This window comes from Falco peregrinus, chromosome 12 (genome assembly GCF_023634155.1).
Source record: "Falco peregrinus isolate bFalPer1 chromosome 12, bFalPer1.pri, whole genome shotgun sequence".
In the NCBI taxonomy this organism is placed as follows: Eukaryota; Metazoa; Chordata; class Aves; order Falconiformes; family Falconidae; genus Falco; species Falco peregrinus.
Window position 1 is genome coordinate 3,214,442 of NC_073732.1, and position 25,824 is coordinate 3,240,265.

Genomic DNA, 25,824 nt, shown 5'->3' on the forward strand with positions numbered 1-25,824 from the left:
ACAACCAACCACCCAACGCAACACACGCAACTACCCCCAGCACGCACCTGCCCCGCACCGCGCCCATGAGACCGCGCCAACAAACACCTACCCTGCTCGCACACCGCCCTACAGCCCTCCTCGCTCACCGGGCAGGGCAGCAGCAGGCAATCCCCGCGCACACCTGAACCACCAGCACCACGCGCGCAACAACGCCTGCACCTACCGGCCGCAACGCAACGGCCCCCCGCTACCTAACGGCAGCCCTCGCAACAGGCAGCTGCCACGCTCGCTCCCACGCCACGCTTCGGCCCTCCGCAACGAGGCTGCGGGGCAGCAGGCCGCCACCGCGCCCCGCCCCGCCCCACCGGCCTGACCCGCGCAAGCAGCACCAGCTCACGCGCAAGGCCCCCAAGCCTCCGCAACGCCCCTGCCGCAAAAGGGGGGGGGCTTCCCGCAGGCGCCCCTCGGTAAAAAGCCTACAGCACCCGGTATTCCCAGGCGGTCTCCCATCCAAGTACTAACCGGGCCCGACCCTGCTTAGCTTCCGAGATCAGACGAGATCGGGCGTTCTCAGGGTGGTATGGCCGTAGGCACCCCCTCTCCCGCCAGCAGCCCCTCTCCACAAACGCCACACACGCTCACGCACAACCCTGCAGCCACCCCAACCCCGACGCAGGGCGCCCGCAACCGACCCCCGCACACCGACACACAACCAACACCCAACGCAACACACGCAACTACCCCCAGCACGCACCTGCCCCGCACCGCGCCATGCAGACCGCGCCACAAACACCTGCCCTGCTCGCACACCGCCCTACAGCCCTCCTCGCTCACCGGGCAGGGCAGCAGCAAGGCAATCCCCGCGCACACCTGAACCACCAGCACCAGCAACACCACCCACCACCCCGCCAGCGCGCAACAACGCCTGCACCTACCGGCCGCAACGCAACGGCCCCCCGCTACCTAACGGCAGCCCTCGCAACAGGCAGCTGCCACGCTCGCTCCCACGCCACGCTTCGGCCCTCCGCAACGAGGCTGCGGGGCAGCAGGCCGCCACCCGCGCCCGCCCGCCCCACCGGCCTGACCCGCGCAAGCAGCACCAGCTCACGCGCAAGGCCCCCAAGCCTCCGCAACGCCCCTGCCGCAAAAGGGGGGGGGGCTTCCCGCAGGCGCCCCTCGGTAAAAAGCCTACAGCACCCGGTATTCCCAGGCGGTCTCCCATCCAAGTACTAACCGGGCCCGACCCTGCTTAGCTTCCGAGATCAGACGAGATCGGGCGTTCTCAGGGTGGTATGGCCGTAGGCACCCCCTCTCCCGCCAGCAGCCCTCTCCACAAACGCCACACACGCTCACGCACAACCCTGCAGCCACCCCCAACCCCGACGCAGGGCGCCCGCAACCGACCCCGCACACCCGACACACAACCAACACCCAACGCAACACACGCAACTACCCCCAGCACGCACCTGCCCCGCACCGCGCCCATGCAGACCGCGCCAACAAACACCTACCCTGCTCGCACACCGCCCTACAGCCCTCCTCGCTCACCGGGCAGGGCAGCAGCAGGCAATCCCCGCGCACACCTGAACCACCAGCACCACGCGCGCAACAACGCCTGCACCTACCGGCCGCAACGCAACGGCCCCCCGCTACCTAACGGCAGCCCTCGCAACAGGCAGCTGCCACGCTCGCTCCCACGCCACGCTTCGGCCCTCCGCAACGAGGCTGCGGGGCAGCAGGCCGCCACCGCGCCCCGCCCGCCCCACCGGCCTGACCCGCGCAAGCAGCACCAGCTCACGCGCAAGGCCCCCAAGCCTCCGCAACGCCCCTGCCGCAAAAGGGGGGGGGCTTCCCGCAGGCGCCCCTCGGTAAAAAGCCTACAGCACCCGGTATTCCCAGGCGGTCTCCCATCCAAGTACTAACCGGGCCCGACCCTGCTTAGCTTCCGAGATCAGACGAGATCGGGCGTTCTCAGGGTGGTATGGCCGTAGGCACCCCCTCTCCCGCCAGCAGCCCTCTCCACAAACGCCACACACGCTCACGCACAACCCTGCAGCCACCCCCAACCCCGACGCAGGGCGCCCGCAACCGACCCCGCACACCCGACACACAACCAACACCCAACGCAACACACGCCACCTGCCCCCGCACCGCGCCCATGCAGACCGCGCCAACAAACCACCTGCCCTGCTCGCACACCGCCCTACAGCCCTCCTCGCTCACCGGGCAGGGCAGCAGCAGGCAATCCCCCGCGCACACCTGAACCACCCAGCACCACGCGCGCAACAACGCCTGCACCTACCGGCCGCAACGCAGCGGCCCCCCCGCTACCTAACGGCAGCCCTCGCAACAGGCAGCTGCCACGCTCGCTCCCCACGCCACGCTTCGGCCCTCCGCAACGAGGCTTGCGGGGCAGCAGGCCGCCACCGCGCCCGCCCCGCCCCCACCGGCCTGACCCGCGCAAGCAGCACCAGCTCACGCGCAAGGCCCCCAAGCCTCCGCAACGCCCCTGCCGCAAAAGGGGGGGGGGCTTCCCGCAGGCGCCCCTCGGTAAAAAGCCTACAGCACCCGGTAATCCCCAGGCGGTCTCCCATCCAAGTACTAACGCGGCCCCGACCCTGCTTAGCTTCCGAGATCAGACGAGATCGGGCGTTCTCAGGGTGGTATGGCCGTAGGCACCCCCTCTCCCGCCAGCAGCCCTCCTCCACAAACGCCACACACGCTCACGCACAACCCTGCAGCCACCCCCAACCCCGACGCAGGGCGCCCCGCAACCGACCCCGCACACCCGACACACAACCAACACCCAACGCAACACACGCAACTACCCCCAGCACGCACCTGCCCCGCACCGCGCCCATGCAGACCGCGCCAACAAACACCTACCCTGCTCGCACACCGCCCTACAGCCCTCCTCGCTCACCGGGCCAGGGCGAGCAGCAGGCAATCCCCCGCGCACACCTGAACCACCAGCACCACGCGCGCAACAACGCCTGCACCTACCGGCCGCAACGCAACGGGCCCCCCGCTACCTAACGGCAGCCCTCGCAACAGGCAGCTGCCACGCTCGCTCCCACGGCCACGCTTCGGCCCTCCGCAACGAGGCTGCGGGGCAGCAGGCCGCCACCGCGCCCGCCCGCCCCCACCGGCCTGACCCGCGCAAGCAGCACCAGCTCACGCGCAAGGCCCCCAAGCCTCCGCAACGCCCCCTGCCGCAAAAGGGGGGGGGCCTTCCCGCAGGCGCCCCCTCGGTAAAAAGCCTACAGCACCCGGTATTCCCAGGCGGTCTCCCATCCAAGTACTAACCGGGCCCGACCCTGCTTAGCTTCCGAGATCAGACGAGATCGGGCGTTCTCAGGTGGTATGGCCGTAGGCACCCCCTCTCCCGCCAGCAGCCCTCTCCACAAACGCCACACACGCTCACGCACAACCCTGCAGCCACCCCCAACCCCGACGCAGGGCGCCCGCAACCGACCCCGCACACCCGACACACAACCAACACCCAACGCAACACACGCAACTACCCCCAGCACGCACCTGCCCCGCACCGCGCCCATGCAGACCGCGCCAACAAACACCTACCCTGCTCGCACACCGCCCCTACAGCCCTCCTCGCTCCACCGGGCAGGGCAGCAGCAGGCAATCCCCGCGCACACCTGAACCACCAGCACCACGCGCGCAACAACGCCTGCACCTACCGGCCGCAACGCAACGGCCCCCCGCTACCTAACGGCAGCCCTCGCAACAGGCAGCTGCCACGCTCGCTCCCACGCCACGCTTCGGCCCCTCCGCAACGAGGCTGCGGGGCAGCAGGCCGCCACCGCGCCCAGCCCGCCCCACCGGCCTGACCCGCGCAAGCAGCACCAGCTCACGCGCAAGGCCCCCAAGCCTCCGCAACGCCCCTGCCGCAAAAGGGGGGGGGGCTTCCCGCAGGCGCCCCTCGGTAAAAAGCCTACAGCACCCCCGTATTCCCAGGCGGTCTCCCATCCAAGTACTAACCGGGCCCGACCCTGCTTAGCTTCCCGAGATCAGACGAGATCGGGCGTTCTCAGGGTGGTATGGGCCGTAGGCACCCCCTCTCCCGCCAGCAGCCCTCTCCACAAACGCCACACACGCTCACGCACAACCCTGCAGCCACCCCCAACCCCCGACGCAGGGCGCCCGCAACCGACCCCGCACACCCGACACACAACCAACACCCAACGCAACACACGCAACTACCCCCAGCACGCACCTGCCCCGCACCGCGCCCATGCAGACCGCGCCAACAAACACCTACCCTGCTCGCACACGCCCTACAGCCCTCCTCGCTCACCGGGCAGGGCAGCAGCAGGCAATCCCCGCGCACACCTGAACCACCAGCACCACGCGCGCAACAACGCCTGCACCTACCGGCCGCAACGCAACGGCCCCCCGCTACCTAACGGCAGCCCTCGCAACAGGCAGCTGCCACGCTCGCTCCCACGCCACGCTTCGGCCCTCCGCAACGAGGCTGCGGGGCAGCAGGCCGCCACCGCGCCCGCCCGCCCCACCGGCCTGACCCGCGCAAGCAGCACCAGCTCACGCGCAAGGCCCCCAAGCCTCCGCAACGCCCCTGCCGCAAAAGGGGGGGGGCTTCCCGCAGGCGCCCCTCGGTAAAAAAGCCTACAGCACCCGGTATTCCCAGGCGGTCTCCCATCCAAGTACTAACCGGGCCCGACCCTGCTTAGCTTCCGAGATCAGACGAGATCGGGCGTTCTCAGGGTGGTATGGCCGTAGGCACCCCCTCTCCCGCCAGCAGCCCTCTCCACAAACGCCACACACGCTCACGCACAACCCTGCAGCCACCCCCAACCCCGACGCAGGGCGCCCGCAACCGACCCCGCACACCCGACACACAACCAACACCCAACGCAACACACGCAACTACCCCCAGCACGCACCTGCCCCGCACCGCGCCCATGCAGACCGCGCCAACAAACACCTACCCTGCTCGCACACCGCCCTACAGCCCTCCTCGCTCACCGGGCAGGGCAGCAGCAGGCAATCCCCGCGCACACCTGAACCACCAGCACCACGCGCGCAACAACGCCTGCACCTACCGGCCGCAACGCAACGGCCCCCCGCTACCTAACGGCAGCCCTCGCAACAGGCAGCTGCCACGCTCGCTCCCACGCCACGCTTCGGCCCTCCGCAACGAGGCTGCGGGGCAGCAGGCCGCCACCGCGCCCGCCCGCCCCACCGGCCTGACCCGCGCAAGCAGCACCAGCTCACGCGCAAGGCCCCCAAGCCTCCGCAACGCCCCTGCCGCAAAAGGGGGGGGGCTTCCCGCAGGCGCCCCTCGGTAAAAAGCCTACAGCACCCGGTATTCCCAGGCGGTCTCCCATCCAAGTACTAACCGGGCCCGACCCTGCTTAGCTTCCGAGATCAGACGAGATCGGGCGTTCTCAGGGTGGTATGGCCGTAGGCACCCCCTCTCCCGCCAGCAGCCCTCTCCACAAACGCCACACACGCTCACGCACAACCCTGCAGCCACCCCCAACCCCGACGCAGGGCGCCCGCAACCGACCCCGCACACCCGACACACAACCAACACCCAACGCAACACACGCAACTACCCCCAGCACGCACCTGCCCCGCACCGCGCCCATGCAGACCGCGCCAACAAACACCTACCCTGCTCGCACACCGCCCTACAGCCCTCCTCGCTCACCGGGCAGGGCAGCAGCAGGCAATCCCCGCGCACACCTGAACCACCAGCACCACGCGCGCAACAACGCCTGCACCTACCGGCCGCAACGCAACGGCCCCCCGCTACCTAACGGCAGCCCTCGCAACAGGCAGCTGCCACGCTCGCTCCCACGCCACGCTTCGGCCCTCCGCAACGAGGCTGCGGGGCAGCAGGCCGCCACCGCGCCCGCCCGCCCCACCGGCCTGACCCGCGCAAGCAGCACCAGCTCACGCGCAAGGCCCCCAAGCCTCCGCAACGCCCCTGCCGCAAAAGGGGGGGGGGCTTCCCGCAGGCGCCCCTCGGTAAAAAGCCTACAGCACCCGGTATTCCCAGGCGGTCTCCCATCCAAGTACTAACCGGGCCCGACCCTGCTTAGCTTCCGAGATCAGACGAGATCGGGCGTTCTCAGGGTGGTATGGCCGTAGGCACCCCCTCTCCCGCCAGCAGCCCTCTCCACAAACGCCACACACGCTCACGCACAACCCTGCAGCCACCCCCAACCCCGACGCAGGGCGCCCCGCAACCGACCCCCGCACACCCGACACACAACCAACACCCAACGCAACACACGCAACTACCCCCAGCACGCACCTGCCCCGCACCGCGCCCATGCAGACCGCGCCAACAAACACCTACCCTGCTCGCACACCGCCCTACAGCCCTCCTCGCTCACCGGGCAGGGCAGCAGCAGGCAATCCCCGCGCACACCTGAACCACCAGCACCACGCGCGCAACAACACCTGCACCTACCGGCCGCAACGCAACGGCCCCCCGCTACCTAACGGCAGCCCTCGCAACAGGCAGCTGCCACGCTCGCTCCCACGCCACGCTTCGGCCCTCCGCAACGAGGCTGCGGGGCAGCAGGCCGCCACCCGCGCGCCCGCCCCGCCCCACCGGCCTGACCCGCGCAAGCAGCACCAGCTCACGCGCAAGGCCCCCAAGCCTCCGCAACGCCCCTGCCGCAAAAGGGGGGGGGCTTCCCGCAGGCGCCCCTCGGTAAAAAGCCTACAGCACCCGGTATTCCCAGGCGGTCTCCCATCCAAGTACTAACCGGGCCCGACCCTGCTTAGCTTCCGAGATCAGACGAGATCGGGCGTTCTCAGGGTGGTATGGCCGTAGGCACCCCCTCTCCCGCCAGCAGCCCTCTCCACAAACGCCACACACGCTCACGCACAACCCTGCAGCCACCCCCAACCCCGACGCAGGGCGCCCGCAACCGACCCCGCACACCCGACACACAACCAACACCCAACGCAACACACGCAACTACCCCCAGCACGCACCTGCCCCGCACCGCGCCCATGCAGACCGCGCCAACAAACACCTACCCTGCTCGCACACCGCCCTACAGCCCTCCTCGCTCACCGGGCAGGGCAGCAGCAGGCAATCCCCGCGCACACCTGAACCACCAGCACCACGCGCGCAACAACGCCTGCACCTACCGGCCGCAACGCAGCGGCCCCCCCGCTACCTAACGGCAGCCCTCGCAACAGGCAGCTGCCACGCTCGCTCCCACGCCACGCTTCGGCCCTCCGCAACGAGGCTGCGGGGCAGCAGGCCGCCACCGCGCGCCCGCCCGCCCCACCGGCCTGACCCGCGCAAGCAGCACCAGCTCACGCGCAAGGCCCCCAAGCCTCCGCAACGCCCCTGCCGCAAAAGGGGGGGGGCTTCCCGCAGGCGCCCCTCGGTAAAAAGCCTACAGCACCCGGTATTCCCAGGCGGTCTCCCATCCAAGTACTAACCGGGCCCGACCCTGCTTAGCTTCCGAGATCAGACGAGATCGGGCGTTCTCAGGGTGGTATGGCCGTAGGCACCCCCTCTCCCGCCAGCAGCCCTCTCCACAAACGCCACACACGCTCACGCACAACCCTGCAGCCACCCCCAACCCCGACGCAGGGCGCCCGCAACCGACCCCGCACACCCGACACACAACCAACACCCAACGCAACACACGCAACTACCCCCAGCACGCACCTGCCCCGCACCGCGCCCATGCAGACCGCGCCAACAAACACCTACCCTGCTCGCACACCGCCCTACAGCCCTCCTCGCTCACCGGGCAGGGCAGCAGCAGGCAATCCCCGCGCACACCTGAACCACCAGCACCACGCGCGCAACAACGCCTGCACCTACCGGCCGCAACGCAACGGCCCCCCGCTACCTAACGGCAGCCCTCGCAACAGGCAGCTGCCACGCTCGCTCCCACGCCACGCTTCGGCCCTCCGCAACGAGGCTGCGGGGCAGCAGGCCGCCACCCGCGCCCGCCCGCCCCACCGGCCTGACCCGCGCAAGCAGCACCAGCTCACGCGCAAGGCCCCCAAGCCTCCGCAACGCCCCTGCCGCAAAAGGGGGGGGGCTTCCCGCAGGCGCCCCTCGGTAAAAAGCCTACAGCACCCGGTATTCCCAGGCGGTCTCCCATCCAAGTACTAACCGGGCCCGACCCTGCTTAGCTTCCGAGATCAGACGAGATCGGGCGTTCTCAGGGTGGTATGGCCGTAGGCACCCCCTCTCCCGCCAGCAGCCCTCTCCACAAACGCCACACACGCTCACGCACAACCCTGCAGCCACCCCCAACCCCGACGCAGGGCGCCCGCAACCGACCCCGCACACCCGACACACAACCAACACCCAACGCAACACACGCAACTACCCCCAGCACGCACCTGCCCCGCACCGCGCCCATGCAGACCGCGCCAACAAACACCTACCCTGCTCGCACACCGCCCTACAGCCCTCCTCGCTCACCGGGCAGGGCAGCAGCAGGCAATCCCCGCGCACACCTGAACCACCAGCACCACGCGCGCAACAACGCCTGCACCTACCGGCCGCAACGCAACGGCCCCCCCGCTACCTAACGGCAGCCCTCGCAACAGGCAGCTGCCACGCTCGCTCCCACGCCACGCTTCGGCCCTCCGCAACGAGGCTGCGGGGCAGCAGGCCGCCACCGCGCCCGCCCGCCCCACCGGCCTGACCCGCGCAAGCAGCACCAGCTCACGCGCAAGGCCCCCAAGCCTCCGCAACGCCCCTGCCGCAAAAGGGGGGGGGGCTTCCCGCAGGCGCCCCTCGGTAAAAAGCCTACAGCACCCGGTATTCCCAGGCGGTCTCCCATCCAAGTACTAACCGGGCCCGACCCTGCTTAGCTTCCGAGATCAGACGAGATCGGGCGTTCTCAGGGTGGTATGGCCGTAGGCACCCCCTCTCCCGCCAGCAGCCCTCTCCACAAACGCCACACACGCTCACGCACAACCCTGCAGCCACCCCCAACCCCGACGCAGGGCGCCCGCAACCGACCCCGCACACCCGACACACAACCAACACCCAACGCAACACACGCAACTACCCCCAGCACGCACCTGCCCCGCACCGCGCCCATGCAGACCGCGCCAACAAACACCTACCCTGCTCGCACACCGCCCTACAGCCCTCCTCGCTCACCGGGCAGGGCAGCAGCAGGCAATCCCCGCGCACACCTGAACCACCAGCACCACGCGCGCAACAACGCCTGCACCTACCGGCCGCAACGCAACGGCCCCCCGCTACCTAACGGCAGCCCTCGCAACAGGCAGCTGCCACGCTCGCTCCCACGCCACGCTTCGGCCCTCCGCAACGAGGCTGCGGGGCAGCAGGCCGCCACCGCGCCCGCCCGCCCCACCGGCCTGACCCGCGCAAGCAGCACCAGCTCACGCGCAAGGCCCCCAAGCCTCCGCAACGCCCCTGCCGCAAAAGGGGGGGGGGCTTCCCGCAGGCGCCCCTCGGTAAAAAGCCTACAGCACCCGGTATTCCCAGGCGGTCTCCCATCCAAGTACTAACCGGGCCCGACCCTGCTTAGCTTCCGAGATCAGACGAGATCGGGCGTTCTCAGGGTGGTATGGCCGTAGGCACCCCCTCTCCCGCCAGCAGCCCTCTCCACAAACGCCACACACGCTCACGCACAACCCTGCAGCCACCCCCAACCCCGACGCAGGGCGCCCGCAACCGACCCCGCACACCCGACACACAACCAACACCCAACGCAACACACGCAACTACCCCCAGCACGCACCTGCCCCGCACCGCGCCCATGCAGACCGCGCCAACAAACACCTACCCTGCTCGCACACCGCCCTACAGCCCTCCTCGCTCACCGGGCAGGGCAGCAGCAGGCAATCCCCGCGCACACCTGAACCACCAGCACCACGCGCGCAACAACGCCTGCACCTACCGGCCGCAACGCAACGGCCCCCCGCTACCTAACGGCAGCCCTCGCAACAGGCAGCTGCCACGCTCGCTCCCACGCCACGCTTCGGCCCTCCGCAACGAGGCTGCGGGGCAGCAGGCCGCCACCGCGCCCCGCCCGCCCCACCGGCCTGACCCGCGCAAGCAGCACCAGCTCACGCGCAAGGCCCCCAAGCCTCCGCAACGCCCCTGCCGCAAAAGGGGGGGGGGCTTCCCGCAGGCGCCCCTCGGTAAAAAGCCTACAGCACCCGGTATTCCCAGGCGGTCTCCCATCCAAGTACTAACCGGGCCCGACCCTGCTTAGCTTCCGAGATCAGACGAGATCGGGCGTTCTCAGGGTGGTATGGCCGTAGGCACCCCCCTCTCCCGCCAGCAGCCCTCTCCACAAACGCCACACACGCTCACGCACAACCCTGCAGCCACCCCCAACCCCGACGCAGGGCGCCCGCAACCGACCCCGCACACCCGACACACAACCAACACCCAACGCAACACACGCAACTACCCCCAGCACGCACCTGCCCCGCACCGCGCCCATGCAGACCGCGCCAACAAACACCTACCCTGCTCGCACACCGCCCTACAGCCCTCCTCGCTCACCGGGCAGGGCAGCAGCAGGCAATCCCCGCGCACACCTGAACCACCAGCACCACGCGCGCAACAACGCCTGCACCTACCGGCCGCAACGCAACGGCCCCCCGCTACCTAACGGCAGCCCTCGCAACAGGCAGCTGCCACGCTCGCTCCCACGCCACGCTTCGGCCCTCCGCAACGAGGCTGCGGGGCAGCAGGCCGCCACCCGCGCCCGCCCGCCCCACCGGCCTGACCCGCGCAAGCAGCACCAGCTCACGCGCAAGGCCCCCAAGCCTCCGCAACGCCCCTGCCGCAAAAGGGGGGGGGGGCTTCCCGCAGGCGCCCCTCGGTAAAAAGCCTACAGCACCCGGTATTCCCAGGCGGTCTCCCATCCAAGTACTAACCGGGCCCGACCCTGCTTAGCTTCCGAGATCAGACGAGATCGGGCGTTCTCAGGGTGGTATGGCCGTAGGCACCCCCCTCTCCCGCCAGCAGCCCTCTCCACAAACGCCACACACGCTCACGCACAACCCTGCAGCCACCCCCAACCCCGACGCAGGGCGCCCGCAACCGACCCCGCACACCCGACACACAACCAACACCCAACGCAACACACGCAACTACCCCCAGCACGCACCTGCCCCGCACCGCGCCCATGCAGACCGCGCCAACAAACACCTACCCTGCTCGCACACCGCCCTACAGCCCTCCTCGCTCACCGGGCAGGGCAGCAGCAGGCAATCCCCGCGCACACCTGAACCACCAGCACCACGCGCGCAACAACGCCTGCACCTACCGGCCGCAACGCAACGGCCCCCCGCTACCTAACGGCAGCCCTCGCAACAGGCAGCTGCCACGCTCGCTCCCACGCCACGCTTCGGCCCTCCGCAACGAGGCTGCGGGGCAGCAGGCCGCCACCGCGCCCGCCCGCCCCACCGGCCTGACCCGCGCAAGCAGCACCAGCTCACGCGCAAGGCCCCCAAGCCTCCGCAACGCCCCTGCCGCAAAAGGGGGGGGGCTTCCCGCAGGCGCCCCTCGGTAAAAAGCCTACAGCACCCGGTATTCCCAGGCGGTCTCCCATCCAAGTACTAACCGGGCCCGACCCTGCTTAGCTTCCGAGATCAGACGAGATCGGGCGTTCTCAGGGTGGTATGGCCGTAGGCACCCCCTCTCCCGCCAGCAGCCCTCTCCACAAACGCCACACACGCTCACGCACAACCCTGCAGCCACCCCCAACCCCGACGCAGGGCGCCCGCAACCGACCCCGCACACCCGACACACAACCAACACCCAACGCAACACACGCAACTACCCCCAGCACGCACCTGCCCCGCACCGCGCCCATGCAGACCGCGCCAACAAACACCTGCCCTGCTCGCACACCGCCCTACAGCCCTCCTCGCTCACCGGGCAGGGCAGCAGCAGGCAATCCCCGCGCACACCTGAACCACCAGCACCACGCGCGCAACAACGCCTGCACCTACCGGCCGCAACGCAACGGCCCCCCGCTACCTAACGGCAGCCCTCGCAACAGGCAGCTGCCACGCTCGCTCCCACGCCACGCTTCGGCCCTCCGCAACGAGGCTGCGGGGCAGCAGGCCGCCACCCGCGCCCGCCCGCCCCACCGGCCTGACCCGCGCAAGCAGCACCAGCTCACGCGCAAGGCCCCCAAGCCTCCGCAACGCCCCTGCCGCAAAAGGGGGGGGGCTTCCCGCAGGCGCCCCTCGGTAAAAAGCCTACAGCACCCGGTATTCCCAGGCGGTCTCCCATCCAAGTACTAACCGGGCCCGACCCTGCTTAGCTTCCGAGATCAGACGAGATCGGGCGTTCTCAGGGTGGTATGGCCGTAGGCACCCCCTCTCCCCCCAGCAGCCCTCTCCACAAACGCCACACACGCTCACGCACAACCCTGCAGCCACCCCCAACCCCGACGCAGGGCGCCCGCAACCGACCCCGCACACCCGACACACAACCAACACCCAACGCAACACACGCAACTACCCCCAGCACGCACCTGCCCCGCACCGCGCCCATGCAGACCGCGCCAACAAACACCTACCCTGCTCGCACACCGCCCTACAGCCCTCCTCGCTCACCGGGCAGGGCAGCAGCAGGCAATCCCCGCGCACACCTGAACCACCAGCACCACGCGCGCAACAACGCCTGCACCTACCGGCCGCAACGCAACGGCCCCCCGCTACCTAACGGCAGCCCTCGCAACAGGCAGCTGCCACGCTCGCTCCCACGCCACGCTTCGGCCCTCCGCAACGAGGCTGCGGGGCAGCAGGCCGCCACCGCGCCCGCCCGCCCCACCGGCCTGACCCGCGCAAGCAGCACCAGCTCACGCGCAAGGCCCCCAAGCCTCCGCAACGCCCCTGCCGCAAAAGGGGGGGGGCTTCCCGCAGGCGCCCCTCGGTAAAAAGCCTACAGCACCCGGTATTCCCAGGCGGTCTCCCATCCAAGTACTAACCGGGCCCGACCCTGCTTAGCTTCCGAGATCAGACGAGATCGGGCGTTCTCAGGGTGGTATGGCCGTAGGCACCCCCTCTCCCGCCAGCAGCCCTCTCCACAAACGCCACACACGCTCACGCACAACCCTGCAGCCACCCCCAACCCCGACGCAGGGCGCCCGCAACCGACCCCGCACACCCGACACACAACCAACACCCAACGCAACACACGCAACTACCCCCAGCACGCACCTGCCCCGCACCGCGCCCATGCAGACCGCGCCAACAAACACCTACCCTGCTCGCACACCGCCCTACAGCCCTCCTCGCTCACCGGGCAGGGCAGCAGCAGGCAATCCCCGCGCACACCTGAACCACCAGCACCACGCGCGCAACAACGCCTGCACCTACCGGCCGCAACGCAACGGCCCCCCCGCTACCTAACGGCAGCCCTCGCAACAGGCAGCTGCCACGCTCGCTCCCACGCCACGCTTCGGCCCTCCGCAACGAGGCTGCGGGGCAGCAGGCCGCCACCCGCGCCCCGCCCGCCCCACCGGCCTGACCCGCGCAAGCAGCACCAGCTCACGCGCAAGGCCCCCAAGCCTCCGCAACGCCCCTGCCGCAAAAGGGGGGGGGCTTCCCGCAGGCGCCCCTCGGTAAAAAGCCTACAGCACCCGGTATTCCCAGGCGGTCTCCCATCCAAGTACTAACCGGGCCCGACCCTGCTTAGCTTCCGAGATCAGACGAGATCGGGCGTTCTCAGGGTGGTATGGCCGTAGGCACCCCCTCTCCCGCCAGCAGCCCTCTCCACAAACGCCACACACGCTCACGCACAACCCTGCAGCCACCCCCAACCCCGACGCAGGGCGCCCGCAACCGACCCCGCACACCCGACACACAACCAACACCCAACGCAACACACGCAACTACCCCCAGCACGCACCTGCCCCGCACCGCGCCCATGCAGACCGCGCCAACAAACACCTGCCCTGCTCGCACACCGCCCTACAGCCCTCCTCGCTCACCGGGCAGGGCAGCAGCAGGCAATCCCCGCGCACACCTGAACCACCAGCACCACGCGCGCAACAACGCCTGCACCTACCGGCCGCAACGCAACGGCCCCCCCGCTACCTAACGGCAGCCCTCGCAACAGGCAGCTGCCACGCTCGCTCCCACGCCACGCTTCGGCCCTCCGCAACGAGGCTGCGGGGCAGCAGGCCGCCACCCGCGCCCGCCCGCCCCACCGGCCTGACCCGCGCAAGCAGCACCAGCTCACGCGCAAGGCCCCCAAGCCTCCGCAACGCCCCTGCCGCAAAAGGGGGGGGGCTTCCCGCAGGCGCCCCTCGGTAAAAAGCCTACAGCACCCGGTATTCCCAGGCGGTCTCCCATCCAAGTACTAACCGGGCCCGACCCTGCTTAGCTTCCGAGATCAGACGAGATCGGGCGTTCTCAGGGTGGTATGGCCGTAGGCACCCCCTCTCCCCCCAGCAGCCCTCTCCACAAACGCCACACACGCTCACGCACAACCCTGCAGCCACCCCCAACCCCGACGCAGGGCGCCCGCAACCGACCCCGCACACCCGACACACAACCAACACCCAACGCAACACACGCAACTACCCCCAGCACGCACCTGCCCCGCACCGCGCCCATGCAGACCGCGCCAACAAACACCTACCCTGCTCGCACACCGCCCTACAGCCCTCCTCGCTCACCGGGCAGGGCAGCAGCAGGCAATCCCCGCGCACACCTGAACCACCAGCACCACGCGCGCAACAACGCCTGCACCTACCGGCCGCAACGCAACGGCCCCCCGCTACCTAACGGCAGCCCTCGCAACAGGCAGCTGCCACGCTCGCTCCCACGCCACGCTTCGGCCCTCCGCAACGAGGCTGCGGGGCAGCAGGCCGCCACCGCGCCCGCCCGCCCCACCGGCCTGACCCGCGCAAGCAGCACCAGCTCACGCGCAAGGCCCCCAAGCCTCCGCAACGCCCCTGCCGCAAAAGGGGGGGGGCTTCCCGCAGGCGCCCCTCGGTAAAAAGCCTACAGCACCCGGTATTCCCAGGCGGTCTCCCATCCAAGTACTAACCGGGCCCGACCCTGCTTAGCTTCCGAGATCAGACGAGATCGGGCGTTCTCAGGGTGGTATGGCCGTAGGCACCCCCTCTCCCGCCAGCAGCCCTCTCCACAAACGCCACACACGCTCACGCACAACCCTGCAGCCACCCCCAACCCCGACGCAGGGCGCCCGCAACCGACCCCGCACACCCGACACACAACCAACACCCAACGCAACACACGCAACTACCCCCAGCACGCACCTGCCCCGCACCGCGCCCATGCAGACCGCGCCAACAAACACCTACCCTGCTCGCACACCGCCCTACAGCCCTCCTCGCTCACCGGGCAGGGCAGCAGCAGGCAATCCCCGCGCACACCTGAACCACCAGCACCACGCGCGCAACAACGCCTGCACCTACCGGCCGCAACGCAACGGCCCCCCGCTACCTAACGGCAGCCCTCGCAACAGGCAGCTGCCACGCTCGCTCCCACGCCACGCTTCGGCCCTCCGCAACGAGGCTGCGGGGCAGCAGGCCGCCACCGCGCCCGCCCGCCCCACCGGCCTGACCCGCGCAAGCAGCACCAGCTCACGCGCAAGGCCCCCAAGCCTCCGCAACGCCCCTGCCGCAAAAGGGGGGGGGGCTTCCCGCAGGCGCCCCTCGGTAAAAAGCCTACAGCACCCGGTATTCCCAGGCGGTCTCCCATCCAAGTACTAACCGGGCCCGACCCTGCTTAGCTTCCGAGATCAGACGAGATCGGGCGTTCTCAGGGTGGTATGGCCGTAGGCACCCCCTCTCCCGCCAGCAGCCCTCTCCACAAACGCCACACACGCTCACGCACAACCCTGCAGCCACCCCCAACCCCGACGCAGGGCGCCCGCAACCGACCCCGCACACCCGACACACAACCAACACCCAACGCAACACACGCAACTACCCCCAGCACGCACCTGCCCCGCACCGCGCCCATGCAGACCGCGCCAACAAACACCTACCCTGCTCGCACACCGCCCTACAGCCCTCCTCGCTCACCGGGCAGGGCAGCAGCAGGCAATCCCCGCGCACACCTGAACCACCAGCACCACGCGCGCAACAACGCCTGCACCTACCGGCCGCAACGCAACGGCCCCCCGCTACCTAACGGCAGCCCTCGCAACAGGCAGCTGCCACGCTCGCTCCCACGCCACGCTTCGGCCCTCCGCAACGAGGCTGCGGGGCAGCAGGCCGCCACCCGCGCCCGCCCGCCCCACCGGCCTGACCCGCGCAAGCAGCACCAGCTCACGCGCAAGGCCCCCAAGCCTCCGCAACGCCCCTGCCGCAAAAGGGGGGGGGGCTTCCCGCAGGCGCCCCTCGGTAAAAAGCCTACAGCACCCGGTATTCCCAGGCGGTCTCCCATCCAAGTACTAACCGGGCCCGACCCTGCTTAGCTTCCGAGATCAGACGAGATCGGGCGTTCTCAGGGTGGTATGGCCGTAGGCACCCCCTCTCCCGCCAGCAGCCCTCTCCACAAACGCCACACACGCTCACGCACAACCCTGCAGCCACCCCCAACCCCGACGCAGGGCGCCCGCAACCGACCCCGCACACCCGACACACAACCAACACCCAACGCAACACACGCAACTACCCCCAGCACGCACCTGCCCCGCACCGCGCCCATGCAGACCGCGCCAACAAACACCTACCCTGCTCGCACACCGCCCTACAGCCCTCCTCGCTCACCGGGCAGGGCAGCAGCAGGCAATCCCCGCGCACACCTGAACCACCAGCACCACGCGCGCAACAACGCCTGCACCTACCGGCCGCAACGCAACGGCCCCCCGCTACCTAACGGCAGCCCTCGCAACAGGCAGCTGCCACGCTCGCTCCCACGCCACGCTTCGGCCCTCCGCAACGAGGCTGCGGGGCAGCAGGCCGCCACCGCGCCCGCCCGCCCCACCGGCCTGACCCGCGCAAGCAGCACCAGCTCACGCGCAAGGCCCCCAAGCCTCCGCAACGCCCCTGCCGCAAAAGGGGGGGGGCTTCCCGCAGGCGCCCCTCGGTAAAAAGCCTACAGCACCCGGTATTCCCAGGCGGTCTCCCATCCAAGTACTAACCGGGCCCGACCCTGCTTAGCTTCCGAGATCAGACGAGATCGGGCGTTCTCAGGGTGGTATGGCCGTAGGCACCCCCTCTCCCGCCAGCAGCCCTCTCCACAAACGCCACACACGCTCACGCACAACCCTGCAGCCACCCCCAACCCCGACGCAGGGCGCCCGCAACCGACCCCGCACACCCGACACACAACCAACACCCAACGCAACACACGCAACTACCCCCAGCACGCACCTGCCCCGCACCGCGCCCATGCAGACCGCGCCAACAAACACCTGCCCTGCTCGCACACCGCCCTACAGCCCTCCTCGCTCACCGGGCAGGGCAGCAGCAGGCAATCCCCGCGCACACCTGAACCACCAGCACCACGCGCGCAACAACGCCTGCACCTACCGGCCGCAACGCAACGGCCCCCCCGCTACCTAACGGCAGCCCTCGCAACAGGCAGCTGCCACGCTCGCTCCCACGCCACGCTTCGGCCCTCCGCAACGAGGCTGCGGGGCAGCAGGCCGCCACCGCGCCCGCCCGCCCCACCGGCCTGACCCGCGCAAGCAGCACCAGCTCACGCGCAAGGCCCCCAAGCCTCCGCAACGCCCCTGCCGCAAAAGGGGGGGGGCTTCCCGCAGGCGCCCCTCGGTAAAAAGCCTACAGCACCCGGTATTCCCAGGCGGTCTCCCATCCAAGTACTAACCGGGCCCGACCCTGCTTAGCTTCCGAGATCAGACGAGATCGGGCGTTCTCAGGGTGGTATGGCCGTAGGCACCCCCTCTCCCCCCAGCAGCCCTCTCCACAAACGCCACACACGCTCACGCACAACCCTGCAGCCACCCCCAACCCCGACGCAGGGCGCCCGCAACCGACCCCGCACACCCGACACACAACCAACACCCAACGCAACACACGCAACTACCCCCAGCACGCACCTGCCCCGCACCGCGCCCATGCAGACCGCGCCAACAAACACCTACCCTGCTCGCACACCGCCCTACAGCCCTCCTCGCTCACCGGGCAGGGCAGCAGCAGGCAATCCCCGCGCACACCTGAACCACCAGCACCACGCGCGCAACAACGCCTGCACCTACCGGCCGCAACGCAACGGCCCCCCCGCTACCTAACGGCAGCCCTCGCAACAGGCAGCTGCCACGCTCGCTCCCACGCCACGCTTCGGCCCTCCGCAACGAGGCTGCGGGGCAGCAGGCCGCCACCGCGCCCGCCCGCCCCACCGGCCTGACCCGCGCAAGCAGCACCAGCTCACGCGCAAGGCCCCCAAGCCTCCGCAACGCCCCTGCCGCAAAAGGGGGGGGGCTTCCCGCAGGCGCCCCTCGGTAAAAAGCCTACAGCACCCGGTATTCCCAGGCGGTCTCCCATCCAAGTACTAACCGGGCCCGACCCTGCTTAGCTTCCGAGATCAGACGAGATCGGGCGTTCTCAGGGTGGTATGGCCGTAGGCACCCCCTCTCCCGCCAGCAGCCCTCTCCACAAACGCCACACACGCTCACGCACAACCCTGCAGCCACCCCCAACCCCGACGCAGGGCGCCCGCAACCGACCCCGCACACCCGACACACAACCAACACCCAACGCAACACACGCAACTACCCCCAGCACGCACCTGCCCCGCACCGCGCCCATGCAGACCGCGCCAACAAACACCTACCCTGCTCGCACACCGCCCTACAGCCCTCCTCGCTCACCGGGCAGGGCAGCAGCAGGCAATCCCCGCGCACACCTGAACCACCAGCACCACGCGCGCAACAACGCCTGCACCTACCGGCCGCAACGCAACGGCCCCCCGCTACCTAACGGCAGCCCTCGCAACAGGCAGCTGCCACGCTCGCTCCCACGCCACGCTTCGGCCCTCCGCAACGAGGCTGCGGGGCAGCAGGCCGCCACCCGCGCCCGCCCGCCCCACCGGCCTGACCCGCGCAAGCAGCACCAGCTCACGCGCAAGGCCCCCAAGCCTCCGCAACGCCCCTGCCGCAAAAGGGGGGGGGGCTTCCCGCAGGCGCCCCTCGGTAAAAAGCCTACAGCACCCGGTATTCCCAGGCGGTCTCCCATCCAAGTACTAACCGGGCCCGACCCTGCTTAGCTTCCGAGATCAGACGAGATCGGGCGTTCTCAGGGTGGTATGGCCGTAGGCACCCCCTCTCCCGCCAGCAGCCCTCTCCACAAACGCCACACACGCTCACGCACAACCCTGCAGCCACCCCCAACCCCGACGCAGGGCGCCCGCAACCGACCCCGCACACCCGACACACAACCAACACCCAACGCAACACACGCAACTACCCCCAGCACGCACCTGCCCCGCACCGCGCCCATGCAGACCGCGCCAACAAACACCTACCCTGCTCGCACACCGCCCTACAGCCCTCCTCGCTCACCGGGCAGGGCAGCAGCAGGCAATCCCCGCGCACACCTGAACCACCAGCACCACGCGCGCAACAACGCCTGCACCTACCGGCCGCAACGCAACGGCCCCCCGCTACCTAACGGCAGCCCTCGCAACAGGCAGCTGCCACGCTCGCTCCCACGCCACGCTTCGGCCCTCCGCAACGAGGCTGCGGGGCAGCAGGCCGCCACCGCGCCCGCCCCGCCCCACCGGCCTGACCCGCGCAAGCAGCACCAGCTCACGCGCAAGGCCCCCAAGCCTCCGCAACGCCCCTGCCGCAAAAGGGGGGGGGGCTTCCCGCAGGCGCCCCTCGGTAAAAAGCCTACAGCACCCGGTATTCCCAGGCGGTCTCCCATCCAAGTACTAACCGGGCCCGACCCTGCTTAGCTTCCGAGATCAGACGAGATCGGGCGTTCTCAGGGTGGTATGGCCGTAGGCACCCCCTCTCCCGCCAGCAGCCCTCTCCACAAACGCCACACACGCTCACGCACAACCCTGCAGCCACCCCCAACCCCGACGCAGGGCGCCCGCAACCGACCCCGCACACCCGACACACAACCAACACCCAACGCAACACACGCAACTACCCCCAGCACGCACCTGCCCCGCACCGCGCCCATGCAGACCGCGCCAACAAACACCTACCCTGCTCGCACACCGCCCTACAGCCCTCCTCGCTCACCGGGCAGGGCAGCAGCAGGCAATCCCCGCGCACACCTGAACCACCAGCACCACGCGCGCAACAACGCCTGCACCTACCGGCCGCAACGCAACGGCCCCCCCGCTACCTAACGGCAGCCCTCGCAACAGGCAGCTGCCACGCTCGCTCCCACGCCACGCTTCGGCCCTCCGCAACGAGGCTGCGGGGCAGCAGGCCGCCACCGCGCCCGCCCGCCCCACCGGCCTGACCCGCGCAAGCAGCACCAGCTCACGCGCAAGGCCCCCAAGCCTCCGCAACGCCCCTGCCGCAAAAGGGGGGGGGGCTTCCCGCAGGCGCCCCTCGGTAAAAAGCCTACAGCACCCGGTATTCCCAGGCGGTCTCCCATCCAAGTACTAACCGGGCCCGACCCTGCTTAGCTTCCGAGATCAGACGAGATCGGGCGTTCTCAGGGTGGTATGGCCGTAGGCACCCCCTCTCCCGCCAGCAGCCCTCTCCACAAACGCCACACACGCTCACGCACAACCCTGCAGCCACCCCCAACCCCGACGCAGGGCGCCCGCAACCGACCCCGCACACCCGACACACAACCAACACCCAACGCAACACACGCAACTACCCCCAGCACGCACCTGCCCCGCACCGCGCCCATGCAGACCGCGCCAACAAACACCTGCCCTGCTCGCACACCGCCCTACAGCCCTCCTCGCTCACCGGGCAGGGCAGCAGCAGGCAATCCCCGCGCACACCTGAACCACCAGCACCACGCGCGCAACAACGCCTGCACCTACCGGCCGCAACGCAACGGCCCCCCCGCTACCTAACGGCAGCCCTCGCAACAGGCAGCTGCCACGCTCGCTCCCACGCCACGCTTCGGCCCTCCGCAACGAGGCTGCGGGGCAGCAGGCCGCCACCGCGCCCGCCCGCCCCACCGGCCTGACCCGCGCAAGCAGCACCAGCTCACGCGCAAGGCCCCCAAGCCTCCGCAACGCCCCTGCCGCAAAAGGGGGGGGGGCTTCCCGCAGGCGCCCCTCGGTAAAAAGCCTACAGCACCCGGTATTCCCAGGCGGTCTCCCATCCAAGTACTAACCGGGCCCGACCCTGCTTAGCTTCCGAGATCAGACGAGATCGGGCGTTCTCAGGGTGGTATGGCCGTAGGCACCCCCTCTCCCGCCAGCAGCCCTCTCCACAAACGCCACACACGCTCACGCACAACCCTGCAGCCACCCCCAACCCCGACGCAGGGCGCCCGCAACCGACCCCGCACACCCGACACACAACCAACACCCAACGCAACACACGCAACTACCCCCAGCACGCACCTGCCCCGCACCGCGCCCATGCAGACCGCGCCAACAAACACCTACCCTGCTCGCACACCGCCCTACAGCCCTCCTCGCTCACCGGGCAGGGCAGCAGCAGGCAATCCCCGCGCACACCTGAACCACCAGCACCACGCGCGCAACAACGCCTGCACCTACCGGCCGCAACGCAACGGCCCCCCGCTACCTAACGGCAGCCCTCGCAACAGGCAGCTGCCACGCTCGCTCCCACGCCACGCTTCGGCCCTCCGCAACGAGGCTGCGGGGCAGCAGGCCGCCACCGCGCCCGCCCGCCCCACCGGCCTGACCCGCGCAAGCAGCACCAGCTCACGCGCAAGGCCCCCAAGCCTCCGCAACGCCCCTGCCGCAAAAGGGGGGGGGGCTTCCCGCAGGCGCCCCTCGGTAAAAAGCCTACAGCACCCGGTATTCCCAGGCGGTCTCCCATCCAAGTACTAACCGGGCCCGACCCTGCTTAGCTTCCGAGATCAGACGAGATCGGGCGTTCTCAGGGTGGTATGGCCGTAGGCACCCCCTCTCCCGCCAGCAGCCCTCTCCACAAACGCCACACACGCTCACGCACAACCCTGCAGCCACCCCTAACCCCGACGCAGGGCGCCCGCAACCGACCCCGCACACCCGACACACAACCAACACCCAACGCAACACACGCAACTACCCCCAGCACGCACCTGCCCCGCACCGCGCCCATGCAGACCGCGCCAACAAACACCTACCCTGCTCGCACACCGCCCTACAGCCCTCCTCGCTCACCGGGCAGGGCAGCAGCAGGCAATCCCCGCGCACACCTGAACCACCAGCACCACGCGCGCAACAACGCCTGCACCTACCGGCCGCAACGCAACGGCCCCCCGCTACCTAACGGCAGCCCTCGCAACAGGCAGCTGCCACGCTCGCTCCCACGCCACGCTTCGGCCCTCCGCAACGAGGCTGCGGGGCAGCAGGCCGCCACCGCGCCCGCCCGCCCCACCGGCCTGACCCGCGCAAGCAGCACCAGCTCACGCGCAAGGCCCCCAAGCCTCCGCAACGCCCCTGCCGCAAAAGGGGGGGGGGCTTCCCGCAGGCGCCCCTCGGTAAAAAGCCTACAGCACCCGGTATTCCCAGGCGGTCTCCCATCCAAGTACTAACCGGGCCCGACCCTGCTTAGCTTCCGAGATCAGACGAGATCGGGCGTTCTCAGGGTGGTATGGCCGTAGGCACCCCCTCTCCCGCCAGCAGCCCTCTCCACAAACGCCACACACGCTCACGCACAACCCTGCAGCCACCCCCAACCCCGACGCAGGGCGCCCGCAACCGACCCCGCACACCCGACACACAACCAACACCCAACGCAACACACGCAACTACCCCCAGCACGCACCTGCCCCGCACCGCGCCCATGCAGACCGCGCCACAAACACCTGCCCTGCTCGCACACCGCCCTACAGCCCTCCTCGTTCACCGGGCAGGGCAGCAGCAGGCAATCCCCGCGCACACCTGAACCACCAGCACCACGCGCGCAACAACGCCTGCACCTACCGGCCGCAACGCAACGGCCCCCCGCTACCTAACGGCAGCCCTCGCAACAGGCAGCTGCCACGCTCGCTCCCACGCCACGCTTAGGCGCCCCTCGGTAAAAAGCCTACAGCACCCGGTATTCCCAGGCGGTCTCCCATCCAAGTACTAACCGGGCCCGACCCTGCTTAGCTTCCGAGATCAGACGAGATCGGGCGTTCTCAGGGTGGTATGGCCGTAGGCACCCCCTCTCCCGCCAGCAGCCCTCTCCACAAACGCCACACACGCTCACGCACAACCCTGCAGCCACCCCCAACCCCGACGCAGGGCGCCCGCAACCGACCCCGCACACCCGACACACAACCAACACCCAACGCAACACACGCAACTACCCCCAGCACGCACCTGCCCCGCACCGCGCCCATGCAGACCGCGCCAACAAACACCTACCCTGCTCGCACACCGCCCTACAGCCCTCCTCGCTCACCGGGCAGGGCAGCAGCAGGCAATCCCCGCGCACACCTGAACCACCAGCACCACGCGCGCAACAACGCCTGCACCTACCGGCCGCAACGCAGCGGCCCCCCGCTACCTAACGGCAGCCCTCGCAACAGGCAGCTGCCACGCTCGCTCCCACGCCACGCTTCGGCCCTCCGCAACGAGGCTGCGGGGCAGCAGGCCGCCACCGCGCCCGCCCGCCCCACCGGCCTGACCCGCGCAAGCAGCACCAGCTCACGCGCAAGGCCCCCAAGCCTCCGCAACGCCCCTGCCGCAAAAGGGGGGGGGCTTCCCGCAGGCGCCCCTCGGTAAAAAGCCTACAGCACCCGGTATTCCCAGGCGGTCTCCCATCCAAGTACTAACCGGGCCCGACCCTGCTTAGCTTCCGAGATCAGACGAGATCGGGCGTTCTCAGGGTGGTATGGCCGTAGGCACCCCCTCTCCCGCCAGCAGCCCTCTCCACAAACGCCACACACGCTCACGCACAACCCTGCAGCCACCCCCAACCCCGACGCAGGGCGCCCGCAACCGACCCCGCACACCCGACACACAACCAACACCCAACGCAACACACGCAACTACCCCCAGCACGCACCTGCCCCGCACCGCGCCCATGCAGACCGCGCCAACAAACACCTACCCTGCTCGCACACCGCCCTACAGCCCTCCTCGCTCACCGGGCAGGGCAGCAGCAGGCAATCCCCGCGCACACCTGAACCACCAGCACCACGCGCGCAACAACGCCTGCACCTACCGGCCGCAACGCAGCGGCCCCCCCGCTACCTAACGGCAGCCCTCGCAACAGGCAGCTGCCACGCTCGCTCCCACGCCACGCTTCGGCCCTCCGCAACGAGGCTGCGGGGCAGCAGGCCGCCACCGCGCCCGCCCGCCCCACCGGCCTGACCCGCGCAAGCAGCACCAGCTCACGCGCAAGGCCCCCAAGCCTCCGCAACGCCCCTGCCGCAAAAGGGGGGGGGCTTCCCGCAGGCGCCCCTCGGTAAAAAGCCTACAGCACCCGGTATTCCCAGGCGGTCTCCCATCCAAGTACTAACCGGGCCCGACCCTGCTTAGCTTCCGAGATCAGACGAGATCGGGCGTTCTCAGGGTGGTATGGCCGTAGGCACCCCCTCTCCCGCCAGCAGCCCTCTCCACAAACGCCACACACGCTCACGCACAACCCTGCAGCCACCCCCAACCCCGACGCAGGGCGCCCGCAACCGACCCCGCACACCCGACACACAACCAACACCCAACGCAACACACGCAACTACCCCCAGCACGCACCTGCCCCGCACCGCGCCCATGCAGACCGCGCCAACAAACACCTACCCTGCTCGCACACCGCCCTACAGCCCTCCTCGCTCACCGGGCAGGGCAGCAGCAGGCAATCCCCGCGCACACCTGAACCACCAGCACCACGCGCGCAACAACGCCTGCACCTACCGGCCGCAACGCAGCGGCCCCCCCGCTACCTAACGGCAGCCCTCGCAACAGGCAGCTGCCACGCTCGCTCCCACGCCACGCTTCGGCCCTCCGCAACGAGGCTGCGGGGCAGCAGGCCGCCACCCGCGCCCGCCCGCCCCACCGGCCTGACCCGCGCAAGCAGCACCAGCTCACGCGCAAGGCCCCCAAGCCTCCGCAACGCCCCTGCCGCAAAAGGGGGGGGGGGCTTCCCGCAGGCGCCCCTCGGTAAAAAGCCTACAGCACCCGGTATTCCCAGGCGGTCTCCCATCCAAGTACTAACCGGGCCCGACCCTGCTTAGCTTCCGAGATCAGACGAGATCGGGCGTTCTCAGGGTGGTATGGCCGTAGGCACCCCCTCTCCCGCCAGCAGCCCTCTCCACAAAAGCCACACACGCTCACGCACAACCCTGCAGCCACCCCCAACCCCGACGCAGGGCGCCCGCAACCGACCCCGCACACCCGACACACAACCAACACCCAACGCAACACACGCAACTACCCCCAGCACGCACCTGCCCCGCACCGCGCCCATGCAGACCGCGCCACAAACACCTGCCCTGCTCGCACACCGCCCTACAGCCCTCCTCGCTCACCGGGCAGGGCAGCAGCAGGCAATCCCCGCGCACACCTGAACCACCAGCACCACGCGCGCAACAACGCCTGCACCTACCGGCCGCAACGCAACGGCCCCCCGCTACCTAACGGCAGCCCTCGCAACAGGCAGCTGCCACGCTCGCTCCCACGCCACGCTTCGGCCCTCCGCAACGAGGCTGCGGGGCAGCAGGCCGCCACCGCGCCCGCCCGCCCCACCGGCCTGACCCGCGCAAGCAGCACCAGCTCACGCGCAAGGCCCCCAAGCCTCCGCAACGCCCCTGCCGCAAAAGGGGGGGGGGG

General features: G+C 69.7%; 35 non-coding genes and 2 pseudogenes across 35 annotated transcripts; all 37 read right to left on the reverse strand.

Annotated features, from left to right (window-relative positions):
- Positions 1-455: 455 nt before the first annotated feature.
- On the reverse strand, positions 456-574 carry LOC129785540 (5S ribosomal RNA). Its single transcript, XR_008749615.1, has one exon. It is a non-coding gene; the product is annotated as a 5S ribosomal RNA (ribosomal RNA).
- A 593-nt stretch (positions 575-1,167) lies between these two features.
- On the reverse strand, positions 1,168-1,286 carry LOC129785541 (5S ribosomal RNA). Its single transcript, XR_008749616.1, has one exon. It is a non-coding gene; the product is annotated as a 5S ribosomal RNA (ribosomal RNA).
- A 570-nt stretch (positions 1,287-1,856) lies between these two features.
- Positions 1,857-1,975, reverse strand: LOC129785542 (5S ribosomal RNA). Its single transcript, XR_008749617.1, has one exon. It is a non-coding gene; the product is annotated as a 5S ribosomal RNA (ribosomal RNA).
- A 563-nt stretch (positions 1,976-2,538) lies between these two features.
- LOC129785511 (5S ribosomal RNA) lies at positions 2,539-2,659 on the reverse strand (annotated as a pseudogene).
- A 580-nt stretch (positions 2,660-3,239) lies between these two features.
- LOC129785509 (5S ribosomal RNA) lies at positions 3,240-3,357 on the reverse strand. Its single transcript, XR_008749586.1, has one exon. It is a non-coding gene; the product is annotated as a 5S ribosomal RNA (ribosomal RNA).
- Positions 3,358-3,931: 574 nt separating this feature from the next.
- LOC129785512 (5S ribosomal RNA) lies at positions 3,932-4,053 on the reverse strand (annotated as a pseudogene).
- Positions 4,054-4,623: 570 nt separating this feature from the next.
- On the reverse strand, positions 4,624-4,742 carry LOC129785543 (5S ribosomal RNA). The gene has a single exon (XR_008749618.1). It is a non-coding gene; the product is annotated as a 5S ribosomal RNA (ribosomal RNA).
- Positions 4,743-5,311: 569 nt separating this feature from the next.
- LOC129785544 (5S ribosomal RNA) lies at positions 5,312-5,430 on the reverse strand. Its single transcript, XR_008749619.1, has one exon. It is a non-coding gene; the product is annotated as a 5S ribosomal RNA (ribosomal RNA).
- Positions 5,431-6,000: 570 nt separating this feature from the next.
- LOC129785545 (5S ribosomal RNA) lies at positions 6,001-6,119 on the reverse strand. Its single transcript, XR_008749620.1, has one exon. It is a non-coding gene; the product is annotated as a 5S ribosomal RNA (ribosomal RNA).
- A 575-nt stretch (positions 6,120-6,694) lies between these two features.
- Positions 6,695-6,813, reverse strand: LOC129785546 (5S ribosomal RNA). The gene has a single exon (XR_008749621.1). It is a non-coding gene; the product is annotated as a 5S ribosomal RNA (ribosomal RNA).
- Positions 6,814-7,385: 572 nt separating this feature from the next.
- LOC129785547 (5S ribosomal RNA) lies at positions 7,386-7,504 on the reverse strand. Its single transcript, XR_008749622.1, has one exon. It is a non-coding gene; the product is annotated as a 5S ribosomal RNA (ribosomal RNA).
- Positions 7,505-8,074: 570 nt separating this feature from the next.
- Positions 8,075-8,193, reverse strand: LOC129785549 (5S ribosomal RNA). Its single transcript, XR_008749624.1, has one exon. It is a non-coding gene; the product is annotated as a 5S ribosomal RNA (ribosomal RNA).
- A 571-nt stretch (positions 8,194-8,764) lies between these two features.
- On the reverse strand, positions 8,765-8,883 carry LOC129785550 (5S ribosomal RNA). Its single transcript, XR_008749625.1, has one exon. It is a non-coding gene; the product is annotated as a 5S ribosomal RNA (ribosomal RNA).
- A 570-nt stretch (positions 8,884-9,453) lies between these two features.
- On the reverse strand, positions 9,454-9,572 carry LOC129785551 (5S ribosomal RNA). The gene has a single exon (XR_008749626.1). It is a non-coding gene; the product is annotated as a 5S ribosomal RNA (ribosomal RNA).
- Positions 9,573-10,143: 571 nt separating this feature from the next.
- On the reverse strand, positions 10,144-10,262 carry LOC129785552 (5S ribosomal RNA). The gene has a single exon (XR_008749627.1). It is a non-coding gene; the product is annotated as a 5S ribosomal RNA (ribosomal RNA).
- Positions 10,263-10,835: 573 nt separating this feature from the next.
- LOC129785553 (5S ribosomal RNA) lies at positions 10,836-10,954 on the reverse strand. The gene has a single exon (XR_008749628.1). It is a non-coding gene; the product is annotated as a 5S ribosomal RNA (ribosomal RNA).
- A 570-nt stretch (positions 10,955-11,524) lies between these two features.
- On the reverse strand, positions 11,525-11,643 carry LOC129785425 (5S ribosomal RNA). Its single transcript, XR_008749502.1, has one exon. It is a non-coding gene; the product is annotated as a 5S ribosomal RNA (ribosomal RNA).
- Positions 11,644-12,213: 570 nt separating this feature from the next.
- Positions 12,214-12,332, reverse strand: LOC129785426 (5S ribosomal RNA). Its single transcript, XR_008749503.1, has one exon. It is a non-coding gene; the product is annotated as a 5S ribosomal RNA (ribosomal RNA).
- A 569-nt stretch (positions 12,333-12,901) lies between these two features.
- LOC129785427 (5S ribosomal RNA) lies at positions 12,902-13,020 on the reverse strand. Its single transcript, XR_008749504.1, has one exon. It is a non-coding gene; the product is annotated as a 5S ribosomal RNA (ribosomal RNA).
- Positions 13,021-13,592: 572 nt separating this feature from the next.
- LOC129785428 (5S ribosomal RNA) lies at positions 13,593-13,711 on the reverse strand. The gene has a single exon (XR_008749505.1). It is a non-coding gene; the product is annotated as a 5S ribosomal RNA (ribosomal RNA).
- A 571-nt stretch (positions 13,712-14,282) lies between these two features.
- Positions 14,283-14,401, reverse strand: LOC129785429 (5S ribosomal RNA). Its single transcript, XR_008749506.1, has one exon. It is a non-coding gene; the product is annotated as a 5S ribosomal RNA (ribosomal RNA).
- Positions 14,402-14,970: 569 nt separating this feature from the next.
- LOC129785431 (5S ribosomal RNA) lies at positions 14,971-15,089 on the reverse strand. The gene has a single exon (XR_008749508.1). It is a non-coding gene; the product is annotated as a 5S ribosomal RNA (ribosomal RNA).
- A 570-nt stretch (positions 15,090-15,659) lies between these two features.
- LOC129785432 (5S ribosomal RNA) lies at positions 15,660-15,778 on the reverse strand. The gene has a single exon (XR_008749509.1). It is a non-coding gene; the product is annotated as a 5S ribosomal RNA (ribosomal RNA).
- A 571-nt stretch (positions 15,779-16,349) lies between these two features.
- On the reverse strand, positions 16,350-16,468 carry LOC129785433 (5S ribosomal RNA). The gene has a single exon (XR_008749510.1). It is a non-coding gene; the product is annotated as a 5S ribosomal RNA (ribosomal RNA).
- Positions 16,469-17,037: 569 nt separating this feature from the next.
- Positions 17,038-17,156, reverse strand: LOC129785434 (5S ribosomal RNA). Its single transcript, XR_008749511.1, has one exon. It is a non-coding gene; the product is annotated as a 5S ribosomal RNA (ribosomal RNA).
- Positions 17,157-17,726: 570 nt separating this feature from the next.
- Positions 17,727-17,845, reverse strand: LOC129785435 (5S ribosomal RNA). The gene has a single exon (XR_008749512.1). It is a non-coding gene; the product is annotated as a 5S ribosomal RNA (ribosomal RNA).
- A 570-nt stretch (positions 17,846-18,415) lies between these two features.
- On the reverse strand, positions 18,416-18,534 carry LOC129785436 (5S ribosomal RNA). The gene has a single exon (XR_008749513.1). It is a non-coding gene; the product is annotated as a 5S ribosomal RNA (ribosomal RNA).
- Positions 18,535-19,105: 571 nt separating this feature from the next.
- Positions 19,106-19,224, reverse strand: LOC129785437 (5S ribosomal RNA). The gene has a single exon (XR_008749514.1). It is a non-coding gene; the product is annotated as a 5S ribosomal RNA (ribosomal RNA).
- Positions 19,225-19,795: 571 nt separating this feature from the next.
- Positions 19,796-19,914, reverse strand: LOC129785438 (5S ribosomal RNA). Its single transcript, XR_008749515.1, has one exon. It is a non-coding gene; the product is annotated as a 5S ribosomal RNA (ribosomal RNA).
- A 571-nt stretch (positions 19,915-20,485) lies between these two features.
- LOC129785439 (5S ribosomal RNA) lies at positions 20,486-20,604 on the reverse strand. The gene has a single exon (XR_008749516.1). It is a non-coding gene; the product is annotated as a 5S ribosomal RNA (ribosomal RNA).
- Positions 20,605-21,175: 571 nt separating this feature from the next.
- On the reverse strand, positions 21,176-21,294 carry LOC129785440 (5S ribosomal RNA). The gene has a single exon (XR_008749517.1). It is a non-coding gene; the product is annotated as a 5S ribosomal RNA (ribosomal RNA).
- A 570-nt stretch (positions 21,295-21,864) lies between these two features.
- Positions 21,865-21,983, reverse strand: LOC129785442 (5S ribosomal RNA). Its single transcript, XR_008749519.1, has one exon. It is a non-coding gene; the product is annotated as a 5S ribosomal RNA (ribosomal RNA).
- A 570-nt stretch (positions 21,984-22,553) lies between these two features.
- On the reverse strand, positions 22,554-22,672 carry LOC129785443 (5S ribosomal RNA). Its single transcript, XR_008749520.1, has one exon. It is a non-coding gene; the product is annotated as a 5S ribosomal RNA (ribosomal RNA).
- A 420-nt stretch (positions 22,673-23,092) lies between these two features.
- On the reverse strand, positions 23,093-23,211 carry LOC129785444 (5S ribosomal RNA). The gene has a single exon (XR_008749521.1). It is a non-coding gene; the product is annotated as a 5S ribosomal RNA (ribosomal RNA).
- Positions 23,212-23,780: 569 nt separating this feature from the next.
- Positions 23,781-23,899, reverse strand: LOC129785445 (5S ribosomal RNA). The gene has a single exon (XR_008749522.1). It is a non-coding gene; the product is annotated as a 5S ribosomal RNA (ribosomal RNA).
- A 570-nt stretch (positions 23,900-24,469) lies between these two features.
- Positions 24,470-24,588, reverse strand: LOC129785446 (5S ribosomal RNA). Its single transcript, XR_008749523.1, has one exon. It is a non-coding gene; the product is annotated as a 5S ribosomal RNA (ribosomal RNA).
- A 573-nt stretch (positions 24,589-25,161) lies between these two features.
- LOC129785447 (5S ribosomal RNA) lies at positions 25,162-25,280 on the reverse strand. Its single transcript, XR_008749524.1, has one exon. It is a non-coding gene; the product is annotated as a 5S ribosomal RNA (ribosomal RNA).
- Between the last annotated feature and the right edge of the window lie 544 nt (positions 25,281-25,824).